Here is an 18,161-nt window from a genome sequence, read left to right as displayed (position 1 = left end):
CACAGTATCTACACCAGGACAGTCCAAAGACTCAACCTGCCCTGAAGAGAAACGAGGATGGAAACCAGAATTGCAGAAAAACGGCGAAACCAAAGTAGCCAAGCTGGCCCGATTATTAAGGGCAAACTCAGCCAATGGCAAAAAGGACACCCAATCATCCTGATCAGCAGAAACAAAGCATCTCAGATATGTTTCCAACGTCTGATTAGTTCGTTCGGTTTGGCCATTTGTCTGAGGATGGAAAGCCGAGGAAAAAGACAAATCAATGCCCATCCCAGCACAAAAGGATCGCCAAAACCTCGAAACAAACTGGGAACCTCTGTCCGAAACGATGTTCTCCGGGATGCCATGTAAACGAACCACATGCTGGAAAAACAATGGCACCAAATCAGAGGAGGAAGGCAATTTAGACAAGGGTACCAAATGGACCATCTTAGAAAAGCGATCACAAACCACCCAAATGACTGACATCTTTTGAGAGACGGGGAGATCCGAAATAAAATCCATATAAATATGTGTCCAGTGCCTCTTCGGGACCGGCAAGGGCAAAAGCAACCCACTAGCACGAGAACAGCAGGGCTTAGCCCGAGCACAAGTCCCACAGGACTGCACAAAAGAATGCACATCCCGTGACAAAGACGGCCACCAAAAGAATCTAGCCACCAAATCTCTGGTACCAAAGATTCCAGGATACCCAGCCAACACCGAACAATGAAGCTCAGAGATAACTCTACTAGTCCATTTATCAGGGACAAACAGTTTCTCTGCTGGGCAACGGTCAGGTCTATCAGCCTGAAATTTTTGCACCACCCGCCGCAAATCAGGGGAGATGGCAGACAAAATTATCCCCTTTTTGAGAATACCTGTCGGCTCAGAAACACCCGGAGAGTCAGGCACAAAACTCCTTGACAGGGCATCAGCCTTCACATTCTTAGAGCCCGGAAGGTACGAAACCACAAAATCAAAACGGGAGAAAAACAACGCCCATCGAGCCTGTCTCGGATTCAACCGTTTGGCAGACTCAAGATAAGTCAAATTTTTGTGATCTGTCAAGACCACCACGCGATGCTTGGCTCCTTCAAGCCAATGACGCCACTCCTCGAATGCCCACTTCATGGCCAACAATTCTCGATTACCAACATCATAATTGCGCTCAGCAGGCGAAAACTTTCTAGAAAAGAAAGCACATGGCTTCATTCCCGTGCCATCAGAACCTTTTTGCGACAAAACAGCCCCTGCCCCAATCTCAGAGGCATCAACCTCAACCTGAAACGGGAGCGAAGCATCTGGCTGATACAACACAGGGGCAGAAGAAAAACGACGCTTCAATTCCTGAAAAGCATCCACGGCCGCAGAAGACCAATTGACCACATCAGCACCCTTCTTGGTCAAATCAGTCAACGGTTTAGCAACACTAGAAAAATTAGCGATGAAGCGACGATAAAAATTAGCAAAGCCCAGGAACTTTTGCAGGCTCTTCACAGATGTCGGCTGAGTCCAATCATGAATGGCCTGGACTTTAACAGGGTTCATCTCGACAGTAGAAGGGGAAAAAATGAACCCCAAAAATGAAACCTTCTGAACTCCAAAGAGACACTTTGACCCCTTCACAAACAAGGAATTAGCACGAAGGACCTGGAACACCATTCTGACCTGCTTCACATGAGACTCCCAATCATCCGAAAAGACCAAAATATCATCCAAATACACAATCAGGAATTTATCCAGGTACTCTCGGAAGATGTCATGCATAAAAGACTGAAATACTGATGGAGCAATGGAAAGCCCGAATGGCATCACCAGGTACTCAAAAAGGCCCTCGGGCGTATTAAATGCTGTTTTCCATTCATCGCCCCGTTTAATACGCACAAGATTATACGCCCCTCGAAGGTCTATCTTGGTAAACCAACTAGCCCCCTTAATACGAGCAAACAAGTCGGACAGCAACGGCAAAGGATACTGAAATTTGACTGTAATTTTATTAAGAAGGCGGTAATCAATACAAGGTCTCAAAGAACCATCCTTCTTGGCCACAAAAAAGAACCCTGCTCCCAACGGTGATGACGATGGGCGAATATGGCCTTTCTCCAAGGATTCCTTTATATAACTCCGCATAGCGGCGTGTTCTGGCACAGATAAATTGAACAATCGGCCCTTAGGAAATTTACTACCAGGAATCAAATTAATTGCACAATCGCAATCCCTATGAGGAGGTAGGGCACTGGCTTTGGACTCATCAAATACATCCTGATAATCCGACAAAAACTCCGGAACTTCAGAAGGAGTAGAAAACGAAATTGACAAAAATGGAACATCACCATGTACCCCCTGGCAACTCCAGCTGGACACAGACATAGATTTCCAGTCCAATACTGGATTATGGACCTGTAGCCATGGTAACCCTAAAACGACCACATCATGCAGATTATGTAACACCAAAAAACGGATATCCTCCTGATGTGCAGGAGCCATGCACATGGTCAATTGGGTCCAGTACTGAGGCTTATTATTGGCCAAAGGCATAGCATCAATTCCTCTCAATGGAATAGGATGCTGCAAGGGCTCCAAGAAAAAACCACAGCGCCTAGCATACTCCAAGTCCATCAAATTCAGGGCAGCGCCTGAATCCACAAATGCCATAACAGAATAGGACGACAAAGAGCAAATTAGAGTAACGGACAAAAGAAATTTAGACTGTACCGTACCAATGGTGGCAGACTTAGCGAACCGCTTAGTGCGCTTAGGACAATCGGAGATAGCATGAGTGGAGTCACCACAGTAAAAAAACAGCCCATTCTGACGTCTGTGTTCCTGCCGTTCAGCTCTGGTCAAAGTCCTATCACACTGCATAGGCTCAGGCCCATGCTCCGATAGTACCGCCAAATGGTGCACAGTTTTACGCTCACGCAAGCGCCGATCGATCTGAATAGCCAAAGACATAGACTCATTCAGACCAGCAGGCATGGGAAATCCCACCATGACATCTTTAAGGGCTTCAGAGAGACCCTTTCTGAAGATTGCTGCCAGGGCACATTCATTCCACTGAGTGAGCACAGACCACTTTCTAAACTTCTGACAATATATCTCTGCTTCATCCTGACCCTGACATAGAGCCAGCAAGATTTTCTCTGCCTGATCCACTGAATTAGGTTCGTCATAAAGCAATCCGAGCGCCAGGAAAAACGCATCTACATCACGCAATGCCGGGTCTCCTGGCGCAAGGGAAAATGCCCAGTCTTGAGGGTCGCCACGTAATAAGGAAATAATGATCCTTACCTGTTGAACAGGATCACCTGAGGAGCGAGGTTTCAAAGCTAGAAACAATTTACAATTATTTTTGAAATTCAAGAACTTAGATCTATCACCAAAAAATAAATCAGGAATTGGAATCCTAGGCTCTGACATCGGATTCTGAACCACAAAATCTTGAATGTTTTGTACCCTTGTAGTGAGATTATCCATCCAAGAGGACAGACCTTGAATGTCCATGTCTACACCTGTGTTCTGAACCACCCAGAGGTAAAGGGGAAAAGTGAGACAGAACACGCTGCAAAGAAAAAAAAATGGTCTCAGAGCTTCACTTATCCCTCTATTGAGATGCATCAATACTTTTGGCCAGCTGTACTGTTATGATCCGGTGGTTTGGACAAATAAAGGACCTGATAGTTACTGATAATAAGGACGAGCTCTGGGACGTGGAACTCTGCTGACCGCAATCCCTAAACCTATCAAAACACACTAGAAATAGCCGTGGATTGCGCCTAACGCTCCCTATGCAACTCGGCACAGCCTAAGAAACTAGCTAGCCCTGAAGATAGAAAAATAAAGCCTACCTTGCCTCAGAGAAATTCCCCAAAGGAAAAGGCAGCCCGCCACATATAATGACTGTGAGTAAGACGAAAATACAAACACAGGGATGAAATAGATTTAGCAAAGTGAAGCCCGACTTACTGAACAGACCGAGGATAGAAAAGGTTACTTTGCGGTCAGCACAAAAACCTACAAAAAACCACGCAGAGAGTGCAGGGAAAAATACCTTCCGCACCGACTCACGGTGCGGGAGGCGCCCCTCTGCGTCCCAGAGCTTCTAGCAAGCAAGGCAATATTGACAAAAGCAAGCTGGACAGAAAAAATAGCAAACAAGCAAAATAGCACAGAGGAACTTAGCTTCTGCTGGAGCAACAGGAACTCAGAACAATCCAGGAGCGAACTAGAGCCATAGTACAACATTGACAGCTGGCATGGGGCAAAGATCTAAGTGGAGTTAAATAGAGCAGCCCACTAACGAATTAGCCCCGTCACCTGTGGAAGGAAACTCAGAAACTCCCACAGGCACCAGAGAAAGTCCATGGACAGAACCAGCCGAAGTACCATTCATGACCACAGGAGGGAGACTGACAACAGAATTCACAACACCTCAGTGGTTGATACCTTTTAATGGCCAACTGAAAAGATGGTAAGAAATTGCAAGCTTTCGAGACTACGCAGGTCTTTTCTGTTATGACCTGGTGGTCAGGACAATAATGGACCTGGTGGTTAAGAGCACATGGAATGACCTGATAGTTATTGATAATAAGGACGAGCTCTGGGACGTGGGAACTCTGCTGACCGCAATCCCTAATCCTATCACACACACTAGAAATAGCCGTGGATTGCGCCTAACGCTCCCTATGCAACTCGGCACAGCCTAAGGAACTAGCTAGCCCTGAAGATAGAAAAATAAAGCCTACCTTGCCTCAGAGAAATTCCCCAAAGAAATAGGCAGCCCCCCACATATAATGACTGTGAGTAAAGATGAAAATACAAACACAGAGATGAAATAGATTTAGCAAAGTGAGGCCCGACTTACTGAACAGACCGAGGATAGGAAAGGTTGCTTTGCGGTCAGCACAAAACCTACAAAAAGACCACGCAGAGGGTGCAAAAAGACCCTCCGCACCGACTCACGGTGCGGAGGCGCTCCCTCTGCGTCCCAGAGCTTCCAGCAAGCAAGACAGCAATAAAAATAGCAAGCTGGACAGAAAAATAGCAAACCAAAGAAAAACAAACAGGAACTTAGCTTCTGCTGGGAGGACAGGTCACAAGAACGATCCAGGAGTGAACTAGACCAATACTGGAACATTGACAGGTGGCATGGAGCAAAGATCTAAGTGGAGTTAAATAGAGCAGGCAGCTAACGAATTAACCTCGTCACCTGTGGAAGGAAACTCAGAAACACCCACCAGAGGAAGTCCATGAACAGAACCAGCCGAAGTACCATTCATGACCACAGGAGGGAGCCCGACAACAGAATTCACAACACTTTTCATCAGGAAGAGAATAATTCATTATTATTCAGATTTTGCATTATTCTATGCCTGATGCAGAGACCTGCATAGTCTCGAAAGCTTGCAATTTGTTACCATCTTTTCAGTTAGCCATTAAAAGGTATCAACCACTGAGGACTCTCAATTCTAAATAGGTTACAGACATTCACTAGTATCTAAAAATGGATCAGCCATCACAGAGACCTTATTCATATTTGAGGGACAGTTCTCTTTTCCTACATCTTTTAAATAGGGTACAAGCCCGTATCGGCGTAAACCTTCCTTTTGCCAAAACAAATATTCAGTCAACTTATTGAGCACAGCAGGCAATCTTGAAAGCGAAAAACCTAAGGGTATGCATACATGAAGTCTTTTAGACACCGACGTAACAGCATAGTTTTTGAAGTAGAATATGTTTCAGGAAAACACAGCTGTCTTTTCTGATGTCCTCCTTGCTCTTCTTTGCTTCAGCTTTGCCACTGGAGTTTGTTCTTAATTCTATGTATAACATAATGGCAGGTTCCAAGTGGAAGCCGCCAGAAGAATGGACAGGTCACTTCTTTTAGCAGATGAAGCATTGGATCACACGTGGACCATTGTTAGCCTATGGTGCTGCGCACATGTCCGATTTTTTTTCTTGGACAGAAACTGCATGCCGGGGTTTGATCCAATATTCAGATCACACTCAACCATGCAAGTCAATGAGTCCGTGGGAACTATGTGATTGCACTTGGATTTTTTTCTCCATCTTCTCATTCAAGAGAATCGGAGCACACTATGATCACACACTAATCAAACTCTGAACCGTTTGATCAGAAAGTGATTAGCATAGTTGGTCAGATTCTATCGGATGAGAGTATCTTTGACCATCTGAAACTGCCATAGGAGGGGAAAAAATCTTTCTTTCTGACTCCATATATGGCAACCAGACTAGTCCCCTAAATCAATGTCCCTTCACAGAATCTAGCATTTAGAGCGCCCGCTAGGGCCATGGGGTACTCGGGCCAGGTCCGATGGTTCTTAAGGGGGTGGTCACGGCAGTATTGACCCGGTCCATGGTCCTGGGCATCCAATAAAAGTAAAAAAATTAAAGGGGAATAAAGTTTATGGGGAGATTGTTCATGATGCCACCCATGGTGTTCAGCAATGGATGGCCGACACTGCAATTCAGGTCCACTGGGGCAGTTGGTGACAAAGCAGAGTTGGCACAGCTCTCCAAGAGAAGAGCTAGGCCCCAGGATAGTTATGGTGTTAAATATGATGGTGGTGGTCGTAGTGCGGGGCAGGGGGAGCAGCAATAATTCAGATGACACAGCAGGGTGCAGTTTCCACACTTTACTCACAGTTCTTTATCTAATCCCCAGCCAGGTGTTGTGTCCTCTGGGTCTGTGGTCCAGTCAGCTGTCAAGTAATTCGGGGCACACTTTGCCAGGACCCCTTCTTATGTTTCTTTCCTGGCCGTCTCACTGCGCTGGCTCCCGCCTCTCCTGCCCTGCGCCTTCACACACATTGTCCCAAGCAAGCAGCCTCTGACCTTGTCAGGCGACGTCCTCCTAGTCCCCTTGATCCTATGTGGCCGCCTTTTGGCGAATGTGTGTGGCTGTGGCACGTACAGTTACCACAACCTCCGGCTTGCTAGCTGAGCCTTGTAGTTCTCCACTAGTCTGGAGGCCAGTTCCCCACTGTGACCTGGTCCCTCCACCCAACTACGGTCGGCGTGGATTCAGGCAACACAGGTGGATTCCTCACTACCCATGCCCCTAGGACCCCTTCTTCCTCTCTCACTCTCTGGAACTTCTCTCTCTGTGCTCTGGTGCTGGGATGAGCTCCTTACTCCTCAAATCCCCAGCTCCAAATGTCTAACTCTTCAACTACTCCTCCCTCCTGTTTCCATGACAACTCCACTCTCTCTACCCACACCCTCTACCTAGTTCCCTCCAGGCCTATAAAGGTCTAGTGTTGGATGCTAGTGTGTGGGTACTGGGCAGTATCCCTTCCTTACCCGAGAGCAGAGTACCACACCTCTGGCTGAGGTGCAGTACCTCTGTGGCGACTGGACCCTCAGGGCCGCCACACATTCATCTTTAATACTAAATCTTTTTTAAGAACTGTTTATCCAGTTCAAAACAGGGTCATTTTCGCCTTTTCATGGCCAAGCACGTTTTTTATTTTTAAGTGCTCTAAAAAATGTTTCTTCTTTAGATATTCAAATCATTTTTCCTTTCCATTTTTTTTTGTTATTTTTATCATTTTTTTCCCATATTGATGAAATATATAAAGAAGGAAAGGAAATACATGTTTGCTTTTCAAAATGTTTTAATGACTTTAAAAGACCACTGAACTATATTTTAAATTTTGTTCCTCCTTACATAACAATTATTTTTGTATATCGGACACGCATTTGAATGAGGACAGCGTTGGAAACCGAAGCATTTTATTTATTAATTTCCCATTTCTTTCACACATTCTGTCCCTCCTCTCATCTGGTAGTAAAATATTGGGGAACATCTCAACACGTACATTTTTTGTATATATATATATATATATATACAGTGGGGCAAAAAAGTATTTAGTCAGTCAGCAATAGTGCAAGTTCCACCACTTAAAAAGATGAGAGGCGTCTGTAATTTACATCATAGGTAGACCTCAACTATGGGAGACAAACTGAGAAAAAAAAATCCAGAAAATCACATTGTCTGTTTTTTTTATCATTTTATTTGCATATTATGGTGGAAAATAATTATTTGGTCAGAAACAAACAATCAAGATTTCTGGCTCTCACAGACCTGTAACTTCTTCTTTAAGAGTCTCCTCTTTCCTCCACTCATTACTTGTAGTAATGGCACCTGTTTAAACTTGTTATCAGTATAAAAAGACACCTGTGCACACCCTCAAAAAAGTCTGACTCCAAACTCCACTATGGTGAAGACCAAAGAGCTGTCAAAGGACATCAGAAACAAAATTGTAGCCCTGCACCAGGCTGGGAAGACTGAATCTGCAATAGCCAACCAGCTTGGAGTGAAGAAATCAACAGTGGGAGCAATAATTAGAAAATGGAAGACATACAAGACCACTGATAATCTCCCTCGATCTGGGGCTCCACGCAAAATCCCACCCTGTAGGGTCAGAATGATCACAAGAACGGTGAGCAAAAATCCCAGAACCACGCGGGGGGACCTAGTGAATGAACTGCAGAGAGCTGGGACCAATGTAACAAGGCCTACCATAAGTAACACACTACGCCACCATGGACTCAGATCCTGCAGTGCCAGACGTGTCCCACTGCTTAAGCCAGTACATGTCCGGGCCCGTCTGAAGTTTGCTAGAGAGCATTTGGATGATCCAGAGGAGTTTTGGGAGAATGTCCTATGGTCTGATGAAACCAAACTGGAACTGTTTGGTAGAAACACAACTTGTCGTGTTTGGAGGAAAAAGAATACTGAGTTGCATCCATCAAACACCATACCTACTGTAAAGCATGGTGGTGGAAACATCATGCTTTGGGGCTGTTTCTCTGCAAAGGGGCCAGGACGACTGATCCGAGTACATGAAAGAATGAATGGGGCCATGTATCGTGAGATTTTGAGTGCAAACCTCCTTCCATCAGCAAGGGCATTGAAGATGAAACGTGGCTGGGTCTTTCAACATGACAATGATCCAAAGCACACCGCCAGGGCAACAAAGGAGTGGCTTCGTAAGAAGCATTTCAAGGTCCTGGAGTGGCCTAGCCAGTCTCCAGATCTCAACCCTATAGAAAACCTTTGGAGGGAGTTGAAAGTCCGTGTTGCCAAGCGAAAAGCCAAAAACATCACTGCTCTAGAGGAGATCTGCATGGAGGAATGGGCCAACATACCAACAACAGTATGTGGCAACCTTGTGTAGACTTACAGAAAACGTTTGACCTCTGTCATTGCCAACAAAGGATATATTACAAAGTATTGAGATGAAATTTTGTTTCTGACCAAATACTTATTTTCCACCATAATATGCAAATAAAATGATAAAAAAACAGACATTGTGATTTTCTGGATTTTTTTTTCTCAGTTTGTCTCCCATAGTTGAGGTCTACCTATGATGTAAATTACAGACGCCTCTCATCTTTTTAAGTGGTGGAACTTGCACTATTGCTGACTGACTAAATACTTTTTTGCCCCACTGTATACACAGTATATATATATATATATATATACATACAGTGGGGGAAATAAGTATTTGATCCCTTGCTGATTTTGTAAGTTTGCCCCCTGACAAAGACATGAACAATCTATGATTTTAAGGGCAGGTTAATTTTAACCCCTTAATCCCACATGACGTACTATCTCGTCGAGGTGACCTGGAACTTAATTCCCAGTGACAAGATAGTACGTGATATGCAATCAGCCGCGCTCACGGGGGGAGCTCCGCCGATCGCAGCCAGGTGTCAGCTGACTATTGCTATCGACATTAACCCACAGAACACTACGATCAAACATGATCACAACGTTTCGGGGGCATAGGGAAGCATCGCGCAGGGAGGGGGCTCCCTGTGGGCTTCCTTGAGACCTTCGGTACAAGGCGATGTGCTCACCTTGTACCGAGCGTCTCCTCCCTGCAGGCCCCGGATCTAAAATGGCTGCGGGGCTACTTCCAGGTCCTGCAGGGAGGTGGCTTACAAGTGCCTGCTTAGAGCTGAGCAGGCGCCTGTAAGCCTGGAGCAGTGCACGTCAGTGCTCTGCAAAATGTCAGATCAGCGATCTGTCACTATATTGTGATGTGCCCCCTGGGACAATGTTATAATGTAAAAAAAAGATAGATAGATGTGTAAAAAAAAAAATAATAATAATAATTCCAAAATAAATTTAAAAAAATATATTGTTCCCATAAATACATTTCTTTATCTAAATAATTAAAAACACAATAAAAGTACACATATTTAGTATCGCCACGTCCGTAACGACGTGTCCCACTAGTTAACCCCTTCAGTGAACACCATAGAAGAAGAAAAAAGAGGCAAAAAACAACGCTTTATTATCATACCACAGAACAAAAAGTGAAATAACACACAATCAAAAAGACGGATATAAATAACCATGGTACCGCTGAAAACGTCATCTTGTCCCGCAAAAAACGAGCCACCATACAGCATCATCAGCAAAAAAATAAAAAAGTTATAGTACTCAGAATAAAGCGATGCAAAAATAATTATTTTTTTCTATGAAATAGTTTTTACCGTATAAAACATAAAAAAATTATATAAATGAGGCATCGCTATAATCGTACTGACCCAAAGAATAAAACTACTTTATTAATTTTACCAAACATGGAACGGTATAAATGCCCCCTACAAAAGAAATTCATGAATAGCTGGTTTTGCTCATTCTGCCTCACAAAAATCAGAATAAAAAGCGATCAAAAAATGTCACGTGCCCGAAAATGTTACCAATAAAAACATCAACTTGTCCCTCAAAAAACAAGACCTCACATGACTCCGTGGACCGAAATATGGAAAAATTATAGCTCTCAAAATGTGAAGACGCAAAAACTGTTTTGTGCAATAAAAAGCATCTTTTAGTGTGTGACAGCTGCCAATCATAAAAACCCACTATAAAAGTAAATCAAACCCCCCTTTATGACCCCCTTAGTTAGGGAAAAATAATAAAATTAAAAAATGTGTTTATTTCCATTTTCCCATTAGGGTTAGGGCTAGGGTTAGGGCTAGGGTTAGGGTTAGGGCTAGGGCTAGAGTTAGGGCTAGGGTTAGAGTAAGGACTAGGGTTAGGGCTAGGGTTAGGGCTAGGGTTACGGCTAGGGCTAGGGTTAGGGCTAGGGTTAGGGCTAGGGTTAGGGCTAGGGTTGAGGTTATGGTTGGAGCTAGGGTTAAGGTTGGGGCAAAAGTTAGGGTTCGGACCAAAGTTAGGGTTAGGGTTGGGGCTAAAGTTAGGGTTAGGGTTGGGGCTAAAGTTAGGGTTAGGGTTGGGGCTAAAGTTAGGGTTAGGGCTACCGTTAAGGTTGGGGCAAAAGTTAGGGTTAGGGTTTGGATTACATTTACGGTTGGAATTAAGGTTAGGGAAGCTTCAGGGTTAGGCGTGTGGTAAGGGTTATGGTTGGGATTAGGGTTAGTGGTGTGTTGGAGTTAGGGGTGTGATTAGGACTGGGATAAGGGTTAGGGGTGTGTTGGGGTTATGGGTGTGGTTTGGGTTAGGGGTGTGGTTGGGGTTAGGGGTGGGGGTTTCCACTGTTTAGGCACATCAGGGCTTTCCAAACGCGACATGGTGTCCGATCTCAATTCCAGCCAATTCTGCGTTGAAAAAGGAAAACAGTGCTCCTTCCCTTACGAGCTCTCCCTTGCCCCCAAACAGGAGTTTACCCCAACATATGGGGTATCAGCGTACTCAGGACAATTTGGACAACAACTTTTGGGGTCCAATTTCTCTTGTTACCCTTGGGAAAATAAAAATTTGGGGGGCTAAAAAACCATTCTACTGTTTAGGTACATCAGGGGCTCTGCAAATGCAGCGTGACGCCTGCAGACCAATCCATCTAAGTCTGCATTCCAAATGGCACTCTTTCCCTTCCGAGCTCTGCCATACGCCCAAACAGTGGTTCTCCCCCACATATAGGGTATCAGTGTACTCAGGACAAATTGGACAACAACTTTTGTGGTCCAATTTCTACTGTTACCCTTGGGAAAATACAAAACTCGGGGCTTAAAAAAATAATTTTTGTGGAAATAAAAATAATTTTTATTTTCACGGCTGTGCGTTATAAACTGTAGTGAAACACTTGGGATTCAAAGCTCTCACAATACATCTAGATAAGTTCCTTAGGGGGTCTACTTTCCAAAATGGTGACACTTGTGGAGAGTTTCAATGTTTAGTTACATAGGTGGCTCTCCAAACGCAAAGCATGGCGTCCCATCTCAATTCCTGTCAATTTTGCATTGAAAAGTCAAACGGCGCTCCTTCCCTTCCAAGCTCTGCCATGCACCCAAACAGTGGTTTACTCCCACATATTGGGTATCAGCGTACTCATGACAAATTGCACAACAATGTTCAGGGTCCAATTTCTTCTCATACCCTTGGGAAAATAAAATATTGGGGGAGAAAAGATCATTTTTGTGAAAAAATATTTTTTATTTTATGGCTCTGCATTATAAACTTCTGTGAAGCACTTGGTTGGTCAAAGTGCTCATCACACATCTAGATTAGTTCCTTTGGGGTCTACTTTCCAAAATGGTATCACTTGTGGGGGGTTTTATTGTTTAGGCACATCAGGGACTCTCCAAACACAACATGGCCTCCCATCTCAATTACAGTCAATTTTGCATTGAAAACTCAAATGGCGCTCCTTCCCTTCCGAGCTCTGCCATGAGCCCAAACAGTGGTTTACCCCCACATATGGGGTACTGGCGTACTCAGGACAAATTGTACAACAACGTTGGGGTCCATTTTCTCCTGTTACCCTTGGTAAAATAAAACAAATTGGAGCTGAAGTTAATTTTTTGTGAAAAAAGTTAAATGTTCATTTTTTTTAAAAACATTCCAAAAATTCCTGTGAAACACCTGAAGGGTTAATAAGCTCCTTGAATGTGGTTTTGAGCACCGTGAGGGGTGAAGTTTTTAGAATGGTGTCACACTGGGTTATTTTCTATCATGTAGACCCCTCAAAATGACTTCAAATGTGATGTGGTCCCTAAAAAAAATGGTGTTGTAAAAATGAGAAATTGCTGGTCAACTTTTAACCCTTATAACTCCCTAAGAAAAAAAAATTTGGTTACAAAATTGTGCTTATGTAAAGTAGACATGTGAGAAATGTTACTTATGAAGTACTTTGTGTGACATATCTCTGTGTTTTAAGGGCATACAAATTCAAAGTTGGAAAATTGCGAAATTTTCAAACTTTTTGCCAAATTTCTATTTTTTTCACAAATAAACGCAGGTAATAACAAATAAATGTTAACACTATCATGAAGCCCAATATGTCACGAGAAAACAATGTCAGAATCACCAGGATCTGTTGAAACTTTCCAGAGTTATAACCTCATAAAGGGACAGTGGTCAGAATTGTAAAAATTGGGCTGGTCATTAACGTGCAAACCACCCTTGGGGCTTAAGGGGTTAACATTGAGAGCTAGAATATCAAAAATAAAATCCAGAAAATCACATTGTGTACATTATATACATTTATTTGCATTTTGCAGTGAGAAATAAGTATTTGATCCCTCTGGCAAACAAGACTTAATACTTGGTGGCAAAATCCTTCTTGGCAAGCACTGAAGTCAGACCTTTTTTGTAGTTGATGATGAGATTTGCGTACATTTCAGGAAGAATTTTGGTCCACTCCTCTTTGCAGATCATCTCTAAATCATTAAGATTTTGAGGCTGTCACTCGGAGCTTCAACTCCCTCCATAAGTTTTAGAAGGGATTAAGGTCTGGAGACTGGTTAGGCCACTCCATGACCTTAATGTGCTTCTTTTTGAGCCACTCCTTTGTGGCCTTGGCTGTATGTTTTGGATCATTGTCTTGCTGGAAGACCCAGCCATGACCCATTGTTAATTTCCTGGTGGAGGGAAGGAGGTTGTCACTCAAGATTGTATGGTGCATGGCTCCATCCATTCTCCCATTGATGCTGTGAACTAGTCCTGTGCCCTTAGCAGAGAAACGCCACCAAAACATATTTTCATTTTTTGGTGGGGACAGTGTTCTTTGGGTCATAGGCAGCATTTCTCTTCCTCCAAACACTGCTAGTTGAGTTAATGCCAAAGACCTCAATTTTTGTCTCATCTGACCACAGCACCTTCTCCCAATCACTCACAGAATCATCCAGGTATTCATTGGCAATCTTCAGACAGGCCTGCACATGTGCCTTTCTTGAGCAGGGGGACCTTACGGGCACTGCAGGATTTTAAACCTAAAATAATAATAGTAATGTGTTACCAATGGTTTTCTTGGCGACTGTGGTCCCAGCTGCCTTGAGATCATTAACAAGATCCCCTGTGTATTTTTAGGTTGATCTCTCACCTTCCTCATGATCAAGGATACCCCGCGAGGTGAGATTTTGCATGGTGCCCCAGATCGATGCTGATTGACAGTCATTTTGTATTTATTCCATTTTCTTACTATTGCACCAACAGTTGTCTCCTTCTCACTCAGAATCTTACTTATGGTTTTGTAGCCCATTCCAGCTTTGTGCAGGTCTGTGATCTTGTCCCTGACTTTTTTTATAAAGTTCTTTGGTCTTGCCCATGTTGTAGGAGGTTAGAGTATGACTGATTAATTGAATTTGTGGACTGGAGTCTTTTATAAAGGTGACTATGTAAGGGTACCGTCACACTATACGATTTACCTACGATCACGACCAGCGATATGACCTGGCCGTGATCGTAGGTAAATCGTAGTGTGGTCGCTGGGGAGCTGTCACACAGACAGCTCTCCAGCGACCAACGATGCCGAGGTCCCTGGGTAACCAGGGTAAACATCGGGTAACTAAGCGCAGGACCGCGCTTAGTTACCCGATGTTTACCCTGGTTACAAGCGTTAAACTAAAAAAAAACAAACAGCACATACTTACATTCTGGTGTCCGTCAGGTCCCTTGCAGTCTGGTTCCCGCACTCAGTGACTGCCGGCCGTAAAGTGAAAGTGAAAGCACAGCCGCTGTGCTCTGCTTTCACTTTATGGCCGGCAGTCACAGTGCGGGAAGCAGACGGCAAGGGACCTGACGGACACCAGAATGTAAGTATGTGCTGTTTGTTTTTTTTTAGTTTAACGCTTGTAACCAGGGTAAACATCGGGTAACTAAGCGCGGTCCTGCGCTTAGTTACCCGATATTTACCCTGGTTACAAGCGAACGCATCGCTGGATCGCATCGCTAGATCGCTAGATCGGTGTCACACACACCGATCCAGCGATGACAGCGGGAGATCCAGCGATGAAAGAAAGTTCTAAACGATCTGCTACGACGTACGATTCTCAGCAGGATCCCTGATCGCTGCTGCGTGTCAGACACAGCGATATTGTAACGATATCGCTGGAACGTCACGAATCGTACCGTCGTAGCGATCGAAATGTTATAGTGTGACGGTACCCTAAGACAGCTTTCTTTAATGCAGGTAATGAGTTGATTAGGAGCGTCTAACTGGTCTGTAGGAGCGAGAACTCTTAATGGCTGGTAAGGGATCAAATACTTATTTTCTCATTGTAAAATGCAAATAAATGTATACAATTTATACAATGTGATTTTCTGGATTTTATTTTTGATATTCTATCTCTCAATGTTAAAACTAACCTACCTTTAAAATTATACACTGTTCATGTCTTTGTCAGTGGGCAAACTTACAAAATTGGCAAGGAATCATATATATATATATATGTGCAGAGGCTGTGTTCAACAGTGGTAGCTCAGAGAATTAGAGGCAGGCGCAGGTCTATGCTGCTGGTGTATAATGTAGCATAACTGTAGAAAAAAGACAAGGAGTATACATCCAAAACTTATGTATTGATCTATTGCGGCTAAGCAAAAATTTTAAAAATGAAACATGAGGTTTTTCGATAACATTCTAGTTAAACTATATGAAGCCATATATGAAACCTATTGCCACTTTACGGCAAATCACTTAGGGGATACCAAACCTTATAGGAGTGGCAACGTGTGCTAACCTGCACCATACCAATATCGCACCAGAAAAGGGAATGACTCAAGTGCCCCACTGCACCCATAATTTAAGGCACAGACCCATGGCTCCAGGAAACACTTCACACCACAGATTAAGCACCAGAGTAAGGGCGCAGTCAGATGGCTGCATAAATCAGACCAATATAATAATGCAACACATGGACTGGCCAGCGACTCTCCATGCATACAAATAGATGAAGCTGTCAGGCTCGGTTGGGAGATCCGCCGCCAGCCAGCCCATGCATTGTGGTCTGATTTATATGACAGTCAGACTGCGCCCTAATGCCATTGTTAGGCTACTACTTTGCATCAACATCAAGTGAAAGGATGTAAAAAATAACAAAACTCACCTTTCACATAATCTCAGACAAAGAGTTGAGAGCAAAATTCCTTCTTCCTTTCTTCTGCTAAATTAATATTGTATAAAAGAGCTGCTGATTGTCCTTATATATTTGTAGTACTGGTGATCATAAATCTGCACACAAAGATCTAATCTACCAACATGCCTGCTACATTCCCAGGCCTGAGGTTTTAAGGGCTTGTAAATCAAAGCAGATTCCAGCTGTCAACCCAACTGACAGTGGGAGGTTGTGAGATATAGCGAGCAGGACTAAAATACACCCAAGAAAGAAAAATATAAACCAGGATAAAAGAGGAATTTCGATGATAAGGAAGATCTACCCCCTGCACAGGATTCAAGCAGCAGAGCATATGAAAGCTGGAAGACCCCAGAGCTAAACACCAAGAGGTAAGGCCATCTCTCTGCATCTCAAACCCTTTAGCATTGAACTCTATAGAATCAAAACCTATAGAATTCTCCCCAGAAAACAAGCACAATATAAAATAAGCAACATGGAAAGAAATAACATTTTGGACAATGAAAATCCCAGCACTATAGCTAAGCCCCCTATAGAGGTCAGTGCCTCAGCCCCAGCAGATGGCAGGGTCTCAGGCGTCAAGGAGATAACATATCCCAGAGATCACAGGAGCATGAAAGAGAACAAGGCCATAAAACACTCCATCATCAAAGAGGAACCAGAAACTCTCTTTGCAGACTTTACTAAGAAAGAGAATAGAAAGACAAATTATCTCTTCTATAGTGAGCAGCCTGAGGCATGGCACACAGCCTTGTGCAAATACTATAAAAACATTCTAAAAAATGGCATCAGCAGGGGCCGACAAATCAGAGTAAAAGACCCAAAAAACGAGGATATCTCACTCACCATCAATCTATACCACTCTGGCATAATAGTCATACAGGGCAATGAGGACAACCTCGAGGCATTTGAGGAAATCTTCCCTCATATCAAACTCAAGGCTCAAAAATATAAAATAGTAAAGCCAGCACGTAGAAAGAGTGATGGGCCCACACGTACAAAAAAGACCACCAGGGACCCCCCTGCAGCCCAAAGCCCTAATAATGCACTCCCCTCATTGGACACCCTTAGAGAATGCCTGTCCCAGCTGGAGAGGGACTTCACACTGCTTAAGGAACAGATCCAAAGACAGACAAATGACCCAACAGATGCAGAGATAACCAGACTGAGGTGTGTACTGGACTCAGCGGTGCAGGAAATCAAACATGAACTATATGAACTACGGAAAGAAAATGCTAAATTAAAAAGAGAAATAGAAAACCTAAAGAGCCAGACACCTCCCCTAACAAAGGAGGGGGATCCAGGGAAGGAGACAGGTGAAGACACAATGAGAGCTAACAGCCAAACCACCACTAACTTAAAGAACTGCCTAAATATTGAGGGCAAAAGAGAAAATAACCAAGAACCACAGGATGGGCCAGACCTGAGCACCAAACAAACCCCAAGTCTAGAACAAAAGCAGACCACAACAACAGGACACAGCAACAAGAAGAACGTAAACAGAATCTCCCATAGGAGCAGCCAACCAACATGTCCTGATATAGTCCTGATTATAGACTCCAATGGAAAATACCTCAATACAAGGCGACTCTTCCCAGGAAAAAAGGTCTCCAAAATCCGCTGCTCAACTATAGAACAAGCAAAGGCCGTAATTGACAATCCATATTTCACCAACCCAAACCACATCATCATACATACTGGCACCAACAATCTCCAGGACCAACACCAGCAGGTAGCAGGACAATTGTGTCAGCTGGCAGAGACCACACAACAGAAGTTCCCCAGCAGCAAGATCATCCTGTCATCTCTGCTGCCAAGAAAAGATT

The 18,161-nt window shown here is 43.7% G+C and overlaps 1 protein-coding gene across 1 annotated transcript in view; it reads right to left on the bottom strand.

Annotated features, from left to right (window-relative positions):
• Nucleotides 1-18,161, bottom strand: part of MYCT1 (MYC target 1) — a 110,599-nt gene that overhangs the window by 43,771 nt on the left and 48,667 nt on the right. The window lies entirely within an intron of this gene.

This window comes from Ranitomeya imitator, chromosome 5 (genome assembly GCF_032444005.1).
Source record: "Ranitomeya imitator isolate aRanImi1 chromosome 5, aRanImi1.pri, whole genome shotgun sequence".
Taxonomy (NCBI): domain Eukaryota; kingdom Metazoa; phylum Chordata; class Amphibia; order Anura; family Dendrobatidae; genus Ranitomeya; species Ranitomeya imitator.
This window is presented reverse-complemented; position numbering and strand designations above follow the sequence as displayed.